We start from the raw sequence: 18465 nt of genomic DNA, 5'->3' as shown, positions 1-18465 counted from the left end.
TTATTTGCATTTGAGGAAGGCTAACAAGGCAAAGTAATACACAATAAATGGTAGGATACTGAGAACTGTAGAGGAACAGAGGAACCTAGGAGTGTGTGTCCACAGATCCCTGAAGGTGGCTCGAACAGGTAGACAAGGTGGTCAAGAAGGCATGCAGGATATTTGCCTTTATTAGACGAGGCATAGAATATAAGAGCAGGATGGTTATGCTGGAACTGTATAAAACAGTAGTTAGGCCACAGCTGGAGTACTGCGTGCAGTTCTGGCCACCACATTACAGGAAGGATGTGATCACACCGGAGAGGGTACCAAGGAGGTTTATGAGGATATTACATGGACTGGAGAATTTTAGTTATGAGGAAAGATTGGATAGGCTAGGGTTGTTTTCTTTGGAGCAGAGGAGGCTGAGGGGAAACCTAACTGAAATGTATAAAATTATGTAGGGTCTAGATAGAGTGGATTGGAAGGCCCTATTCCCCTTTGTTAAGGAGTCCATTACCAGGGGGAATAGATTTAGGGCAAGAGGTAGGAAGTTCATTGGGGATTTGAGGGAATTATTTTCATCCAGGGGTGCTGGGGATCTGGAACTCACTGCCTGAAAGGGTAGTCCTGGCAGAAACCCTCGTAACATTTAAAAAGAACTTGGATGTGCACTTTAAGTGCCATAACCGACAAGGCTACAAGAGCTGAAAAGCAGGATTAGGCTGGATGGCTACATGTTGGCCGGCACTGACATGATGGGCCAAACGGCCTCCTTTCATGCTGTAAATTTCTATGCTTCTATGTTTTTTTTATTCATTCATGGGATGTGGACATCGCTGGCTATGCCAGCATTTATTGACCATCCCTAATTGCCCTTGAGAAGGTGATGATGAGCTGCCTTCTTATACTGCTACAGTCCTTGGGTGTAGGTACACCCACAGTGCTGTTAGGAAGGGAGTTTCAGGATTTTGACCCAGCGACAGTGAAGGAACGGTGATATAGTTCCAAGTCAGGATGGTGTGTGGCTTGGAGGGGAACTTGCAGGTGGTAGTGCTCCCATGCATCTGCTTCCCTTGTCCTTCTAGGTGGTAGAGGTCATGGGTTTGGAAGGTACTGTTGAAGGAGCATTGGTGAGTTGCTGCAGTGCATCTTATAGATGGTACACACAGCTGCCACTGTGCGTCAGTGGTGGAGGAAATGAATGTTGAAGGTGGGGAATGGAGTGCCAATCAAGTGGGCTGCTTTTTCCTGGATGGTGTTGAGCTTCTTGAGTGTTGTTGGAGCTGCACCCATCCAGGCAAGTGGAGAGTATTCCATCACACTCCTGACTTGTACCTTGTACATGGTGGACAGGCATTGGGGAGTCAGGAAGTGAGATACTCGCCACATAATTCCCAGCCTCTGACCTGCTCTTGTAGCCACAGCATTTATATGGCTGGTCTAGTTCAGTTTCTGGTCAATGGTAAACCCCAGGATGTTGATAGTGGGGGATTCAGTAATGGTAATGCCCTTGAACGTCAATGGGAGATGGTTAAATTCTGTCTTGTTTGAGATGGTCATTACCTGGCACCTGTGTGGCGCGCATGTTAGTTGCCACTTATCAGCCCAAGCCTGAATAGTCAGCAGGGATTTGTTAAGGAAGATCTTGTCTGATCAACTTGATCAAATTTTCTGAAGAAGTAACAAGGAAGATAGACGAGGGTAGTGCAGTTGATGTTGTCTACATCTATTTTAGCAAGGCTTTTGACAAGGTCACACATGGCAGACTGGTTAAAAAAAATCCCATGGGATCCAGGGAACTGTTGCAAGGTGGATACAAAATTGGTTCAGTGGCAGGAAACAAAGGGTAATTGTTGATGCATGTTTTTGCAACTGGAGGGCTGTTTCCAGTGGCGTTCTGCAGGGCCTAGTACTGCTTTGTGTGGTATATATAAACCATTTGGAGGTAAACCTAGGGGGCATGATCAAGAATTTTGCAGATGACACAAAGATTGGCCACGTGGTAGATAGCAAGGAGAATAGCTATAGGCTGCAGGAAGATATTGATGGTCTGGTCAGATGGGCAGAAAAGTGGCAAATGGAATTCAACCAAGAGAAGTGTAGGGTGATGCATTTGGGGAGGTCAAAAAGGCAAAGGAATACACAATTAATGGGAAAATACTGAGAAGTGTAGAGCAAGTGAGGACTATTGGAGTGAATGTCCACAGATCCCTGAAGGTAAGGTGGTTAAGAAGGTATATAGAATCCTTTCCTTTATTTACTGAGGTATAGAATATAAGAGCAGGGAGGTTATGCTGGAACTGTATAAATTATTGGTTAGGCCACAGCTTGAGTACTGTGTGCAGTTCTGGTCACCTCATGACAGAAAGGATGTAATTGCACTGGAGATGGTACAGAGATTTACGAGGATGTTGCCAGGACTGGAAAAATGCAGCTATGAGGAAAGATTGGATAGGCTGGGGTTGTTCTCCTTGGAACAGAGAAGGCTGAGGGGAGATCTGATTGAAATGTACAAAATTTTGAGGGGCCTGGATAGAGTGGAGATGAAGGGCCTATTTACCTTAGCAGAGAGGTCAGTGACTAGGAGGCAGAGATTTAATGTGATTGGTAGAAAGATTAGAGGGGAGATGAGGAAAAAGTTGGAAATATTTGGTCTGGCACTCACTGCCTGCAAGGGTAATTGAGGCAGAAACCCTCAACTCATTCAAAAGGAGTCTGGACATTGTTACGACCGACCACTCCTGTCAAAGCCCCCAATCAAAATATACGATTCTGATTGTGGTGGGACCAACGCACTGTTAATTCAATCCTGCTGCTCCACAGATCGGCTAACATAGCATTTAAAACTTTCCAAATTAAAGAAAGAGCCAGCCAAATTGTACCATCTATTAACCCCCCAAATAAGGCTAACCAAACCAGATGTCTCTAAATCAACAAATTAACTCTTTAATTAGAAGAACTAAATTCTTAAACACTCTGAAGATATAAACAACATTTAAAATAGAAAAAATTAGAGTCCTTGCAAATTTACAGTCCAATGTTGCTTGAAGTCCTCACAGTCGTCCAATACAGGAAAAAAGGTTCTTCCACAGTAGAACAGTCCGTAGTCTAACTTCAGTAGGTGATGCTTCCCTTCTCCAGCGAATTTCAACAATTAACGACTTGCAAACATTTTCAATGGAATCAAGCTGTCTTTAGAGCTTTTGAGGGATAAAAGATTGTCACGGTCTAACTTCCCTTTCTTCAATTTAAATTACCAGAGATCTCTGTTTTGGCTTGACTTTTTAAAGAATTTTGAGAGATAATAATAAACAGATTAAAATCCTCTTCCTTCAATTTAAATGGTTGAGAGCTCTTTTTCAGGTGTTCACATACCAAAGGAACAAGTAATATTTGGGATATATTTTTCTGAAGGCTACCAAATATTACATTGTGGCAACATTTGATTTTTTTCTGAAGAACACACTAAGAGAACAAGGAACAGCTAATATTCTACCTGGAGAGGTGGAAGATTCAGGTGGAGAGCAGAGCACAGACAGAACCCCGGGAGGTATTTACTTTTATTCATTCATGGGATGTGGGTGTTGCTGCCTCGGCCAGCATATGTTGTCCATCCCTAATTGCCCTTGAACTGAGTGGCTTGCTAGACCATTTCAGAGGGCACTTAAGAGTCAACCACATTGCTGTGGGTCTGGAATCACAGGTAGGCCAGACCAGGTAAGGATGGCAGAATTCCTTCCCTGAAGGACATTAGTGAACCAGATGGGTTTTTACAACAATGAACAATGGTTTCATGGTCATAGAGTCATACAGCACAGAAACAGGCCCTCCGGCCCATCATGTCTGTGCTGGCCATCAAACACCTACCTATTCTAATCCCATTTTCCAGCACTTGGCCTGTAGCCTTGTATGCTATGGCATTTCAAGTGCTCATCTAATGGTTGCCATTAGCCCAGCTTTTAATTCCAGAATTATTAATTGAGTTCAAACTTCACCATCTGCCATGGTGGAATTCGAACCCATGTCCGAGGAGTATTAGCCTGGGTGTTTGGATTAGTAGTTAGTGACACTGCCACTATGCCATGGCCTCCCCTATTGAAACTCTGTGTAGAGTAGGCAATTTGCCAGGAGATCAGAGCTTTCAACTAATCTGGCAGTAGGTTGAAAAATTTTAAAAGAAGTAGTACAGCTATCATTGCTTTAGTTTTCCCAGTTTTATTTTTGCTTTGTGGCAGGCCTAAACTGAAAAGAGCAAGAAGTGCTCAACAGCGCCACTGGAGGTCAAGCACAAAATAGAAGGTTGGTTTTGGCAGCTGCAGCACTCTTTAAAAAAAAAACTCCTGTCAGTTTAAAAAAAATCAAACAAGTTGTGCAAGCAAAGAATGCTCTCAGTTTTAAAAAGACAAGCTGTGCAAACAAAGCAGCTGTGGTCTGTCACTCCTAAAAGGAACAGGCCTGCAAAAATGAACCTGTTTGAAAAAGAAAACCTGTAAAAAGTCCTATATCAGTAAAAAAGCCGTTTCGTTGGGGCCCAGTGGACGCTTAAACTTGTCTCGATGTAGGAGTCTTTTCCCTCTTGAGGTTTAAGTGACTTCAGCGGATCCGGAGATTCATGAGAGAGAGAGAGAGAGAGAGAGAGAGCTAGCCAGGAGAGAGGCTCTTTTCTTCCAAGTTCAATTGCAATCTGACCCAAACTGCGCTGTGAGCAGTTCAAACACAAACCTGGGCCAGCAGGTTAGTCATGTGACTAGCTGTTTTAACAAATTCCTGAGTTTGTGGATTCTCCATCTTAGCAGACACCCTACATTCAATGCCTGGTCATCAAAATCCATTTGGATTAATTGAATCAGGAAGCTGTTTTATTGTCTCCAGGCACCGTCTCTTAGTAAGCAATTTTCCAGCCACTGCTGACTTCTTAAAGCAAATCATCTCTTCTGTCCAGCAACAGTTTAAAATTAATGTTCATATGACAAAATTAATATGCCTCATTCTTGGCAGGTGAGGTCTTCATGACACCAGGTATCAAACCTGTTTTTTAAAAAGCTACATGTGGCCTAGATTTTAGGGGTGTCATCTTCAAATTATTGATCCAGCTCAACAATGTATCTTCCCTCTTGTCCTCAACAACCCTGGCCCAAGGATTGATATATTTTTCAATACTGCCTGGAGTAATATATTCTAGTTACACATTGTTGAGGACCTAGTTCTCTTGATTATAAAGAAAAGTTTTGTTCCTCATCATCATGTGGAAACAGGCTGTCTTCCTCACATTAATCTCAAGCCTAGTTTTCTTGCAAAAAGTGTCGAAGATAGACAAGTTCTTAGTCATGCCTGTGTGGGAGTCATTAAGAAGAACAACATTGTCAGCAAAAGCTAGCGCAGTACACTTCACTGATCTTGCAGTACTCCTTAACTGGATGCCTGAGCCAATTTCTTTAAGTTTACAGAGGAATGGATCCATTGTGATATTAAAAACTAAGGGTGATAAAGGATAATTCTGTTTGACACCGTTATTAATTGTTATAAAGTGTTTCCTTTATGCATTCGATAACTGTAGGCATTTCAACATACATATGGTCTATGAATTTAATAAAATTTTTACTCAGCCCCATTCTGCTTAGACTCTTAGATATCAACTTATGGCTAACAGAATTGAAGGCTTTTGTGAGAGCTACAAATACTACAGGCAGTAGTTTCTTATTCTTTGTTGCACTTTTAAGGCAATTCTGAAGAATGGTTATATTCTCATTACAGCCAGGTATTGCCACAATAAAACCTCTTTGTCTGGAATTGAGGTTTAAAGCAGTGGCTAATCTTTTGGGCATTATTTTATTAAAAAGACAAATTACTATTGAACAAATTGTAATTGGCCTCCAATTATCCATACTCCTCAATAAATCCAGTAAATTAATACAGTACAACTTTTCTTTAGTACATCAGGAATCACTTGGGTATTAACCCATAAAATGAACAGTCTTGGTAAGATGGACAAATCGATATCCGTCAAATTTAAACAGTCATCCTGTTGGGACCAGGGGCAGTATTCTTCTTAAGATCCTTTAAAGCCTCATTGAATGTCTTTTCATTCATTCATGGGATGTGAGCATCATGAGCACTTATTGCCCATCCCAAATTTCCCTTGAGAAAGGGTGGTGAGCCTCCTTCTTCAACCGCTGCAGTCCATGTAGTGTAGGTGAACTCATAGTGCTTTTAGGGAAGACGTTCCAGGATTTTGACCCAGTGACAGTGAAGGAATAATTGAGTTCTAAGTCCGGATGGTGAGTGAATTGGAAGGGAACTTGCAGGTGGTGGTGTTCCCATGCGTCTGCTGCACTTATTCTTCTAGGTGGTAGAGTCATGGGTTTAGAAGGTGCTGTCGAAGGAGCCTTGCCAAGTTGCTGCAGTGCATCTATAGATGATACACACTGCAACCATTGTGCGCTGGTGGTGGAGGGAGTGAATGTTTATGGTGGTGGATGGGGTGCCAATCAAGTGGGCTGCTTTGTCCTGGATGGTATTGCTCTTCTTCAGCGTTGTTGGAGCTGCACTCATCCAGGCAAGTGGAGAGTATTCCATCACACTCCTGACTTGTGCCTTGGAGATGGTGGACAGGTTTTGGGGAGTCACGAGATGAGTTACTTGCCACAGAATTCTCAACTTCCTACTTGCTCTTGTAGCCACAGTATTTATATGACAGCTCCAGTTCAGCTACTGGTCAATGGTGACCCCCAGGATGTTAATGGTAGAGGATTCAGCAATGGTAATGCCATTGAATGTCAAGGGGAGATGGTTAGATTCTCTCTTGTTTGAGATAATCATTGCTTGGCACTTGTGTGGTGCAATGTTACTTGCCACTTATCAGTCCAAGCCTGCATGTTGTCCAAATATTGCTGCATGCAGACATGGACTGCTACAGTATCCGAGGAGTTATGAATGGTACCAAAAACTGCAATCAGCAGCAAATATCTCCACTTCTGACCTTATGATGGCGGGAAGGTCATTGATGAAGCAGCTGAAGATGATTGGGCCCAGAACACAACCTTAAGAAACTCCTGCAGCGATGTTCTGGGGCTGAGATAACTGACCTCGAACAACCACAACCATCTTCCTTTATACTAGGTGTGACTCCAACCAGTGAAAAGTTTCCCCCCGATTCCTATTGAGTTCAATTTTGCTAAGGTTCCTTGATGCCACACTCAGTCAAATGCTGCCTTCATATCAAGGGCAGCCACTCTCAACTCACCTCTCGAATTCAGCTCATCCATGTTTGGACCAAGGATGTAATGAGGTCTGGAGCCAAGTGGCTCTGGCGGAGCCCAAACTGAGCATCAGTGAGCAGGTTATTGCTGAGTAAGTGCTGCTTGAAAGCACTGTCAACGACACCTTCCATCACTTTACTGATGGATGAGAGTAAACTGATGGTGCGGTAATTGGCCGGATTGGATTTGTTATGCTTTTTGTGGTCAGCGCATACGTGGGCAATTTTCCACATTGTCAGGTAGATGCCAGTGTTGTAGCTGTACTGGAACAGCTTGGCTAGGGGCACGGCTCATTCTGAAACACAAGTCTTCAGTACTACAGCCAGGATGTTGTCAGGACCCATAGACTTTGCTGTATCTAGTGCCTTCAATTGTTTCTTGATATCAGTGGAGTGAATCAAATTGGCTGACACTGGAATCTGTGATGCTGGGGACCTGCGGGAGGCTGAGATGGATCACCCACTTGGCACTTCTGGCTGAGGGAACTAACATATTCAGCAGACGAAGTGTGGTGCACAGAAACTGGGTGCAGTACTGGAAAAGGTTCGATTACCTTACTCACTCTGGCTAGGTGAGTGCAATGCCGAACCCTCAGGACAAACCTCTGGGTATTCACCCTCCAGCAGACACACCAGCTGAGGAGCTTGAGGGCACATGCTGTTCCTGAACATTGGAGGAATGTGTGCCCAGGACACTTACTGACCCCTCAGAATGGCTCAGAACCATAGTGCTGTTGAAGATCTGCCAGCACTGAAACATGTAGGTTCTACTGTATAGGAGAAGCTGGTATAGAGGCCAGTGTTGTATGATTGCTTTTAAGAGTGATATCCCTTTAAGATCTTAGTATGCTAATAAGCTAACTGCCAGGATGCAGTCACTCTGCTACTCTAACACCGAGGAGAAGGTTTTGTAAATAGTTAACTCTGTACTGTGTATAATAGTTTATCTGTAAATAAACCCATTTGAGATCCTCAACCAACTGGACTCCATGCATCTCATTTATGTTGCATCAGACAAAATAAAAAGTACTCATTACATAGTGGCAGCTGTGGTGAGAAGACAGAATCTAAGATTGAAGACAGGTAAAACAGTTTTAAGAACTACCTTCCTACAGCTAAAAGAGAGAAAGTTAAATAGAAATACTGGCCCAAACAGGGAAAGAGGAAAACGACAGAGCACTGAATGACAGGCTGCAAATCAATCACTGCGATCGGGTGAGTCATTGTCCCAACAGTCCAGGAATCCACGTTGAAAAAAGCTTTGAGGCGCTTGCAAAGTTGATTTTTTTTAAAGGGTAAGTAAAAGAAAAAGAAGGTAAAATCCAATCCCTATCTCATGCTGATCGATTGTTTTCAAGGGCTCCCCCAAGCTGATCGAGGCGCTGCCATTACAGGAGGCATCCAACAGGAAGCAACTAATGCTATGAAAAGAAACCCATTAAATCACTCAAGCATGAAGAACTTTCATTCACTCAGCCAAAGTTAAAAAAAAAATAAACCACTCAAGCGTGAAGAATTGATGACCGAAAAGGTGTATAAATAAACTCTAGCAGAAAAAAGCACTTGAAATGCCTATTGCACAGCTGTGGAAACAGACAGACTAGAGTGTTGGAAGCGACACAAACAGACAAGCACTGCCAAACACCTGCTTTTTTAATTCATTCATGGGATGTGGGCAACGCTGGCCAGGCCAGCATTTATTGCCCATCCCTAATTGCCCTTGAGAAGGTGGTGATGAGCTGCCTTCTTGAACCGCTGCAGTCCATTTGGGGTAGGTATACCCACAGTGCTGTTAGGAAGGGAGTTTCAGGATTTTGACCCAGCGCCAGTGAAGGAACGGCGATATAGTTCCAAGTCAGGATGGTGTGTGACTTGGAGGGGAACTTGCAGGTGGTGGTGTTCGCATGTATTTGCTGCCCTTGTCCTTCTAGGTGGTAGAGGTCGTGGGTTTGGAAAGTGCTGTCTGAGGAGCCTTGGTGCATTGCTGAAGTGCATCTTGTAGATGGTACACACTGCTGCCACTGTGCGTCGGTGGTGGAGGGAGTGAATGTTTGTAGATGGGGTGCCAATCAAGCGGGCTGCTTTGTCCTGGATGGTGTCGAGCTTCATGAGTGTTGTTGGAGCTGCACCCATCCAGGCAAGTGGAGAGTATTCCATCACACTCCTGACTTGTGCCTTGTCGATGGTGGACAGGCTTTGGGGAGTCAGGAGGTGAGTTACTCACCTCAGGATTCCTCGTCTCTGACCTGCTCTTGTAGCCACAGTATTTATATGGCTACTCCAGTTCAGTTTCTGGTCAATGGTAACCCCTAGGATGTTGATAGTAGGGGATTCAGCAATGGTAATGCTGTTGAATGTCAAGGGAAGATGGTTAGATTCTCTCTTGTTGGAGATGGTCATTGCCTGGCCCTTGTGTAGCACGAATGTTACTTGCCACTTATCAGCCCAAGCCTGGATATTGTCCAGGTCTTGCTGCATTTCTACACGGACTGCTTCAGTATCTGAGGAGTCACGAATGGTGCTGAACATTGTGCAATCATCCGCGAACATCCCCACTTTTGACCTTATGATTGAAGGAAGGTTAATTAAAGCAGCAGCCAAGAGTTTTTTTAAAGGGGAAACAGTAGACTCCTAGAATAAGTATTAACGCAATTTTTAAAACAAAAGAACAGCAGAAAGATGGATACCAAATTTCCCAGCATGAACTGGAAAGCCATGGATATTCTATCCGAGTTCCAACTTTTCAAACAGAGAATGCAGTTATGTTTTACAGACCAAGTAATTGTGGAACCAGATAACCAAGCTGTAAAAATACTAATAGCAGTTGGAAATGAGGGATTACATAGAATCAATACCTCAGGCTTATCTGACGAGGACCAGAAAGATCCCGCAAAGATAGGGAAAGTGCTAGAAGATCTACTCTGATTAAGAGTGAATTTTTGAATTCATTGCCTGGAATTGATGTCCTACGGGCAACAGCCACAGGAACCAATAGACCAGTTCATCAGTAGATGCCATAGCAAGAGTAGTAAATATGATTTTTCTGAAGCTGAGCTGTCAGACCGAATAATGGAGTTGTTGATTGTATCAACACCCATTGAAGTGTTTCAGAAAGACCTCTTGGGGAAATAGAAAGGTCACAGCATTGATGCACTGCTGGAAGATGGCAGAAAATATGAAGCCATTGTAGCTGGTCAGCAGCTCCTGCAAGCTCCGGCTGCAGCCAACAGTATCGGCACCATAACCCACTCAAAAAGAGCAAGCAAGCTGTGTGGTAAGTGTGATTGGTCCCACTCACCACGACATTGTCCTGCATTTCAAGATCCATGCAAGGCTTGCGTTGCAAAAAGACACTGTGCCCACCTATGCAAGAAATCTGGCTCCAAAGATGCAGCCAGAAGTCACAGTAGGACACTAGCAAACAGACGACAGGTGCAGAAACAGGGCAATAGCAGCAAGGAGTGCTCCAGAGACCAGCATAAATGCAAGCTGATAGACAAAGTCCACAATGAAACAGACCTGAGACAAAACCCAGAGAGAAATAATTTTCAGTGAGAAGATGAACAAGCGTTCCACATTGTGAACCTGACACACCATATTGATGAAGTCAAATAACTGGAAGCTTTTGCCACTATTAACATCATGTGTCAAAGAATGCCAGCAAACATACACTCAGGGTTAAGACTGACACCGGCGCTAGTGCAAATATCCGACCAGTCGAATCCTGAAAGATACGTACTGGAGTCGTTGGAAATCAATGATACAACCGACAACTGCAAAGTTATCTGCATACAATGGATAACCATTGCAGTGACACACTAACAATGCAATGCAGCTATGGCAAGTTGGCATGGAAACCACAAATATTCTACCTAGTAGTCACGAGTGGACCAGCAGTGGCTCAACTACCAGTGTGTAAGGACCTCAACATCGCGACCATTCATGAGATCACTAAGGTACCCTTTACAGCAGAAGAGACCAAGGGTACCTGCATTGAGTCGGTCCATGACCTACAATCAATGTACCTGGACAGGTTCAACGCCATAGGAAATTTCAAAGGCAATGCCGTATTTCACCTCAGAGAAGATGTAATTCCGTCAGTTGACCCTCCCATAAAGTGCAGAGTGGACATACAAGAAAAGCTTAAGCGTGAGTTAGATAACTTGGAACGCAATGGCATCATCTGTCATGTGCATTATTACATGCGTACTGAGAAAGAATGGAGCAATCAGGGTATGTCCAGATCTGTGGCATCTAAACCTCTCACAAAAGAGATGCCCACACAACATTAGAGGAATCGAATCCCAAGTTCACAGAAGCCAAATTTTTCTCCAGGTTGGTTGCTAAACATGGATATTGGTCAGTACACCTAGCTAAGGAATCACAAGAAGTCACTACGTTCAGAACACCATTTGGAAGATACTGCTTCCAGAGACTACCCTTCGGTTTATCTGTCAGTCAAGAACTGTTTCAGCAGCATTTGGACAGAATTATAGAAAACGTGCCTGGCTTCATAAGCATAGCTGACGACATTGCGGTAATGGGAAAAACCAAAGAAGCACATGATCAAAATCTCCATTCACTGATGGCAGTAGCTCATCGCAAAGGGCTTGTTTTTAACAGCAAGAAGTGCCATGTGAATGTAAGTCAGATCAATTTCTTTGGCTCCATCTATTCCAGTTGCAGAATATGTCCTGACAGAGGCAAAATCAAAGATGTAAGACGTATGCTATGACAAACGTGTGGAGTGGAATGCAGACTGGTTTCAATCTCACTTTGAAGAGCTGGAACCTGTCATAGCCGCTAAGCGCATTGCACTGCTGAACTACAAGAAAGCCCCCAGCGAATTAACATCTGTAGCGCTTAAAGCAGCCAGAAGCACTGCAAAAAGAACAGCCAGGCGTTGCGCAGGTGCCTACTGGCAACACCTATGCAGAAATATTCAGCTGGCTTCTGACACCGGAAACATCAGAGGAATGTACGATGGCATTAAGAGAGCTTTTGGGCCAACCAACAAGAAGATCGCCCCCCTCAAATCTAAATCAGGGGACACAATCACTGACCAACGCTGGGTGGAGCACTACCTAGAACTGTACTCCAGGGAAAATGTTGGCACTGAGACCGCCCACAATGCAGCCCAGTCTCTGCCACTCATGGATGAGCTGGACGTACAGACAACAAAATCGGAACTCAGTGATGCCATTGTTTCTCTAGCCAGCGGAAAAGCCCCTGGGAAGGACGGCATTACCCCTGAAATAATCAATAGTGCCAAGCCTGCTATACATGCAGCACTCTACGAACTGCTTTGCCTGTGCTGGGACGAGGGAGCAGTACCAATATCATCACCCTCTATAAAAACAAGGGTGACCGCAGTGACTGCAACAACTACTGTGGAATCTCCCTGCTCAGCATAGTGGGGAAAGTCTTTGCTCGAGTCGCTTTAAACAGGCTCCAGAAGCTGGCTGAGTGTGTCTACCCTGAGGCACAGTGTGGCTTTCGAGCAGAGAGATCCACCATTGACATGCTGTTCTACCTTCGCCAGCTACAGGAGAAATGCCGCGCACAACAGATGCCCCTCTGTGTTGCTTTCATTGATCTCACCAAAGCCTATGACCTCGTCAGCCGACGTGGTCTCTTCAGACTACTAGAAAAGATCAGATGTCCACCAAAGCTATTAAGTATCATCATCTCATTCCATGACAATATGAAAGGCACAATTCAGCATAGCGGCGCCTCATCAGACCCCTTTCCTATCCTGAGTGGCATGAAACAGGGCTGTGTTCTCGCACCTACACTGTTTGGGATCTTCTGCTCCCTGCTGGTCTCACATGCGTTCAAGTCTTCAGAAGAAGGAATTTTCCTCCACACAAGATCAGGTGGCAGGTTGTTCAACCTTGCCCGTCTAAAAGCAAAGACCAAAGTATGGAAAGTCCTCATCAGGGAACTCCTCTTTGCTGACAATGCTGCATTAACATCTCACACTGAAGATTGTCTGCAGAGACTCATCGACAGGATTGCATCTGCCTGCAACAAATTTGGCCTAACCATCAGCCTCAAGAAAACGAACATCATGGGACAGGACATCAGAAATGCTCCATTCATCAATATCGGTGACCACGCTCTGGAAGTGGTTCAAGAGTTCATCTACCTAGGCTCAACTATCACCAGTAACCTGTCTCTCGATGCAGAAATCAACAAGCGCATGGGAAAGGCTTCCACTGCTATGTCCAGACTGGCCAAGATAGTGTGGGAAAATGGCGCACTGACACGGAACACAAAAGTCCGAGTGTATCAAGCCTTTGTCCTCAGTACCTTGCTCTATTGCAGCGAGGCCTGAACAACGTATGTCAGCCAAGAGCGACATCTCAATTCATTCCATCTTTGCTGCCTCCGGAGAATCCTTGGCATCAGGTGGCAGTACCGTATCTCCAACACAGAAGTCCTCGAGGCAGTCAACATCCCCAGCATACACATCCTACTGAGCCAGCGGCACCTGAGATGGCTTGGCCATGTGAGCCGCATGGAAGATGGCAGGATCCCCAAGGACACGTTGTACAGCGAGCTCGTCACTGGTATCAGACCCGCCGGCTGTCCATGTCTCCGCTTTAAAGACGTCTGCAAACGCGACATGAAGTCCTGTGACATTGATCACAAGTCGTGGGAGTCAGTTGCCAGTGATCGCCAGAGCTGGTGGGCAGCCATAAAGGTGGGGCTAAAGTGTGGCGAGTCGAAGAGAGCAGTAGGCAGGAAAAAAGACAGAAGCGCAAGGGGAGAGCCAACTGCGAAACAGCCCCGACAACCAATTTTATCTGCAGCACCTGTGGAAAAGTCTGTCACTCTAGAATTGGCCTTTATAGCTACTCCAGGCGCTGCTTCACAAACCACTGACCACCTCCAGGCGCTTACCCATTGTCTCTCAAGACAAGGAGGCCAAAGAAGAAGAAGGCGTATGCCTACCCACAAGACAAGGAAGATCTCCAGAGATGTCTTTTATTTTTCAACTTCTTGACACCATACATTCCAATTTTTTCTGACAAAGCATCATTGCTGAGAGAGCTCTTAAAGAAAGACGTACCATATGTATGGCAGGAGGACCATCAGCATATGGTTCAGTCTCTCAAACAAGGACTGTCAGCAGAAACCTGTACCCTGCAATACTACGATCCGAGGAAGAAGACAACTCTGGAAGTTGACGCCTCACAGAAAGGGCTAGGAGCGTGCATCCTGCAGGATGGCAAACCAATTGCATTCAGGTCCAAATGTTTATCCACAGCACAGTCCAATTACTCAAACATAGAGCGTGAAACACTTGTTCTGGCCTTTAGGATCACAAGGTTCCAAACCTAGCTGTTTGGTAAGCAGTTCATGGTGGAACTGACCACAAATCACTGGAGATAATCTGGCGCAAACCATGGACAAGCGCAACACCTGAGCTACAGCGGCTCTTAGTGAAAGTACAGGGGGATGACTTCGACGTCTGCCACAAACTGGGTACAAAAATGGTCCCCTCAGATAGGCTGAGCAGACTGCAAACCCAAGCAAGAATGAAGAAGTTCCACTGGATCTACAAGTAGACAGCATGGACATCGAGGTGAAAGATGTACTCAAAATTGATTTATTGCATTTTGGTCAGCACAAATGTGACCAACTACAATCAGAAACAGCCAATGACCCACAACTGAAGGTCCTGTGGACAGTCATCATAGAAGGTTAGCCTGACATGGTGAAAGTGGTGCCAGAAACCCTCAGATGCTTTTCGCCTTATAGAGATGAACTCGGTATCTCGAGAGGCGTCACCTTTAAGGGAAAACAAGTGATTGTGTCCACAGCTCTCAGACAGGACATCTTTTCACAACTTCACCAAGGCCATATGGGCAACGAGCGAACAAGACGATTGGCATGAGACACTGTTTATTGGCCAGGGATCAATAATGACATCGAAAGGTTAGTGAGGATGTGTGAGGCATGCCAGACCCATCAGCCACAACAATGCAAAGAACCACTACACCTCACGAGATTCCGTCAGACCCTTGGTCCAAAATCGCCATTGACCTATTTTCCATTAATGGAGAAGACTTTATCTTAGTCACTCACTATTTCTCAAAATTTCCAGTTGTCAGACAGGTAAAAGACATGTCAAGTACAGTCGTCACGGACACATTGAGTGCTATGTTCAGTCTTTTCAGTGCAGCTGAAGAAATCATATCTGACAATGGGCACAGTATACAGGATAATCTTTCAGGGATATGTGTGCCAAATAGGGTGTAAACCATGTGACGTCCTCACCACATTACCCTAGTTCTAATGGGCTCAACAAGCGAATGGTCCGCACAGTCAAAGCACTTATCCTAAAGTGTAGGACAACGAAAAAGGATTTTCGTGTTGCCACGCTCTACCTCAGAGATACATCTATGGATATGGGCTTACCATCACCAGTGGCGATCATGTTTGGCAGACAGGTACAGACGACTCTGCCAAGCCATCATCTGTCCAAATTCTCTGAGATGCAGGAGATACTGCTCAAAAAACAGGGGCAAATGAAGATGGTGCCTGACTGACTTGCAGGGGCGGAGCTGCCTCGACTACATGTAGGACAAAAGGTCAGGGTCATACACCCCACAATGAAAACATGCAGAGGTGTCTGGAGTGCGCGGTGAGCCTAGGTCCTACGAGATTACAACATCTAGTGGAGCAGTGTTGAGAAGGAACCAAAGTCAACTGAGAGAGGTGTGCAGTACTCCAATTGCACACGGCAGACTCAAGCAAGCACACTGTGATGGTGGGGGTGTGACAGAACAACAGCAGCCAATACATTGACAACATGCCTGCAAACCCAGGGCAGCCAAGGGTGAAATCCACATCCCCAGAAGGTTATACAATAACCAGATCTGGAAGAGTTGTCAAACCACCAAAACGATATATGGACTCTTCAGCCTCTGCATTTGTAAATTTCACAATCTCTGTCCATGTGTAAATAATTTTGATGTTATCTAATTTTATGTATTTTTACTTTTAGCATACGAGACTTATCTTTGGAAAGAAGGGTGATGTTGTATGATTGCCTTTAAGAGTGATATCCCTTTAAGATCTTGGTATGCTAATGAGCTAAGTGCCAGGACATAGTCATATGACTCAAAGCCAGAGTCACTATGCTACGATAACACCTCGGGGCAGGTTCTGCAAATTGTTAACTCTGTACTGTGTATAATAGTTTAGTTGTTTAGCGGCACAGTGGTTAGCACCGCAGCCTAACAACTCCAGCAACCCAGGTTCAATTCTGGGTACTGCCTGTGTGGAGTTTGCAAGTTCTCCCTGTGTCTGCGTGAGTTTCCTCTGGGTGCTCCGGTTTCCTCCCACATGCCAAAAGACTTGCAGGTTGATAGGTAAATTGGCCATTATAAATTGCCCCTAGTATAGGTAGGTTGTAGGGACAGGTGGGGATGTGGTAGGAATATGGAATTACTGTAGGATTAGTTTAAATGGGTGGTTGATGGTCAGCACAGACTCAGTGGGCCAAAGGGCCTGTTTCAGTCCTGTATCTCTAAAAAGAAAAAGAAACCTGTTTGAGATCTTCAACCAACTTGATTCCACACATCTCATTTATGTTGCATCAGACAGCATAAAAAGAACTCATTACATGGTGGCATCTCCTCATTACAGCCATATCTTATCTCAATCTGTTTTGTCCTTGCAGGAGAATCGGTCTCCTAATGCTCATCAGAGGGCCCAGATGGGAGCAGGGATTTCATACCTGTACATTATCTCCACCATGGAGGATGACGATGGCTGCCATATGAATCTCAGCCGTAAGCTGAGACAAGTGTGCAGGCTGTCTCCATCTCCTCCGAGGCCACAAGGGCAGCATGGCGTAGAAGTGGCTGAGAGGGGAGACCACTGCATTGGGCAGAACAACACACTCCAAATATTGACACATGAAGCCAGAGATGTAAGCCTCATTTTATAAATGGTTGCAGAGGAGAAGAGAGATGAAATGGTGAAAGGGAGCATGGGTCCGTGAACAGTGACAGTGAAACCTCTGTGCATCCTTCATTGGTGGTAAGAGTTGAGTTGTTCCAGGCTGCGTCCTCAATGGAAGTGTTAGTGCAGGGAGCTCAGAGTGAGTTCCTTGAGCCCCGTGAGGCCCTAGCTGCCACTCTGTACAGCTGGACCACCTCTGTGCTCTGCATCTTCCTTCTCATCTTCCTCCTTCTGTTCCATGTCCTCTTTCTCCAATGAGTTGTATCCATCCAGCGCTTCACCATCTTCAAGATCCACATCTCTCTGGAGAGTGCACTAGACCACAACAAAGCACAAGATCCTTGCAGGTGTGTACTGCAGGGCACCACCCAACCAGTCCAGGCACTGGAACCGCATCCTAAGAAGCCCGATGGCCTGCTCAGTGGTTGGCCTAGTGAGCAGATGGCTTTGGTTGTAGTGTCTCTGTCTTGGGTTCTTGTATGGGGGTGTATAGCCATCTGTTCAAGGAATATCTGTTGTTCCTGAGAATCCATCCATGGAAATTGGGGGTGTGGAGTGAAGACCTGCAGCAGCTTGGACTGCTGGGGAATGAAGGAGTCATGGCAGCTGCCAGGAAAGCAAGTGCACACATGCAGGAAGCTCTTGTTGTAGTCACAGATCAGCTGAACTTTGAGGGAGTGGTAGTACTTCCTGTTGATGAATCTCACTGGGCACCAGTCGGTGTCTTGATGGTCACATGGGTGCAATCGATGATACCCTGCACCTGGGGGAATCCAGTGATGGAGGTGAAACCCACTGCCCTCTGTGCCTGCAAGGCTGGATCTCTCTGGAATTGAATGTACTGTCCAGATCTCCCAAACAAGGCATCAGTGACCTGCAAGATGCCACCAAGATCTATTGAAGGAGCCAGAAGCAAAGAAGTTCAAGGCTTTAATGACTTTGAGGTCTTGCAGGGGAGAGGGAGCAGTGTTGCGAGGTGTGAGGTCTTCGGCGATGAGGGTATAGATCTCTATGACCATCTGCCTGGAGAGTCGCAGTATCCTGTGGCACTGATTCTCAGTCTTCTCAAGGTAGCTCCGTATTCAGTGGTAGATCCTATACTGAGGGTATGGCCTCTGTTGTCTTTCTGCCCCTCGACCCTCTCCTCTGTGCTCCTGATGCTCGAGCTCTGCCCTTCTTGAGGAGGATGTTGCACCTCATTGCTCACTGGACCCAAAAGTCTGAGAGCTTTGGCCCATTGCCAGCCT

This window comes from Heterodontus francisci, chromosome 7 (assembly GCF_036365525.1).
Source record: "Heterodontus francisci isolate sHetFra1 chromosome 7, sHetFra1.hap1, whole genome shotgun sequence".
Lineage (NCBI taxonomy): Eukaryota > Metazoa > Chordata > Chondrichthyes > Heterodontiformes > Heterodontidae > Heterodontus > Heterodontus francisci.
Note: the sequence above shows the minus strand (reverse complement) of the source record.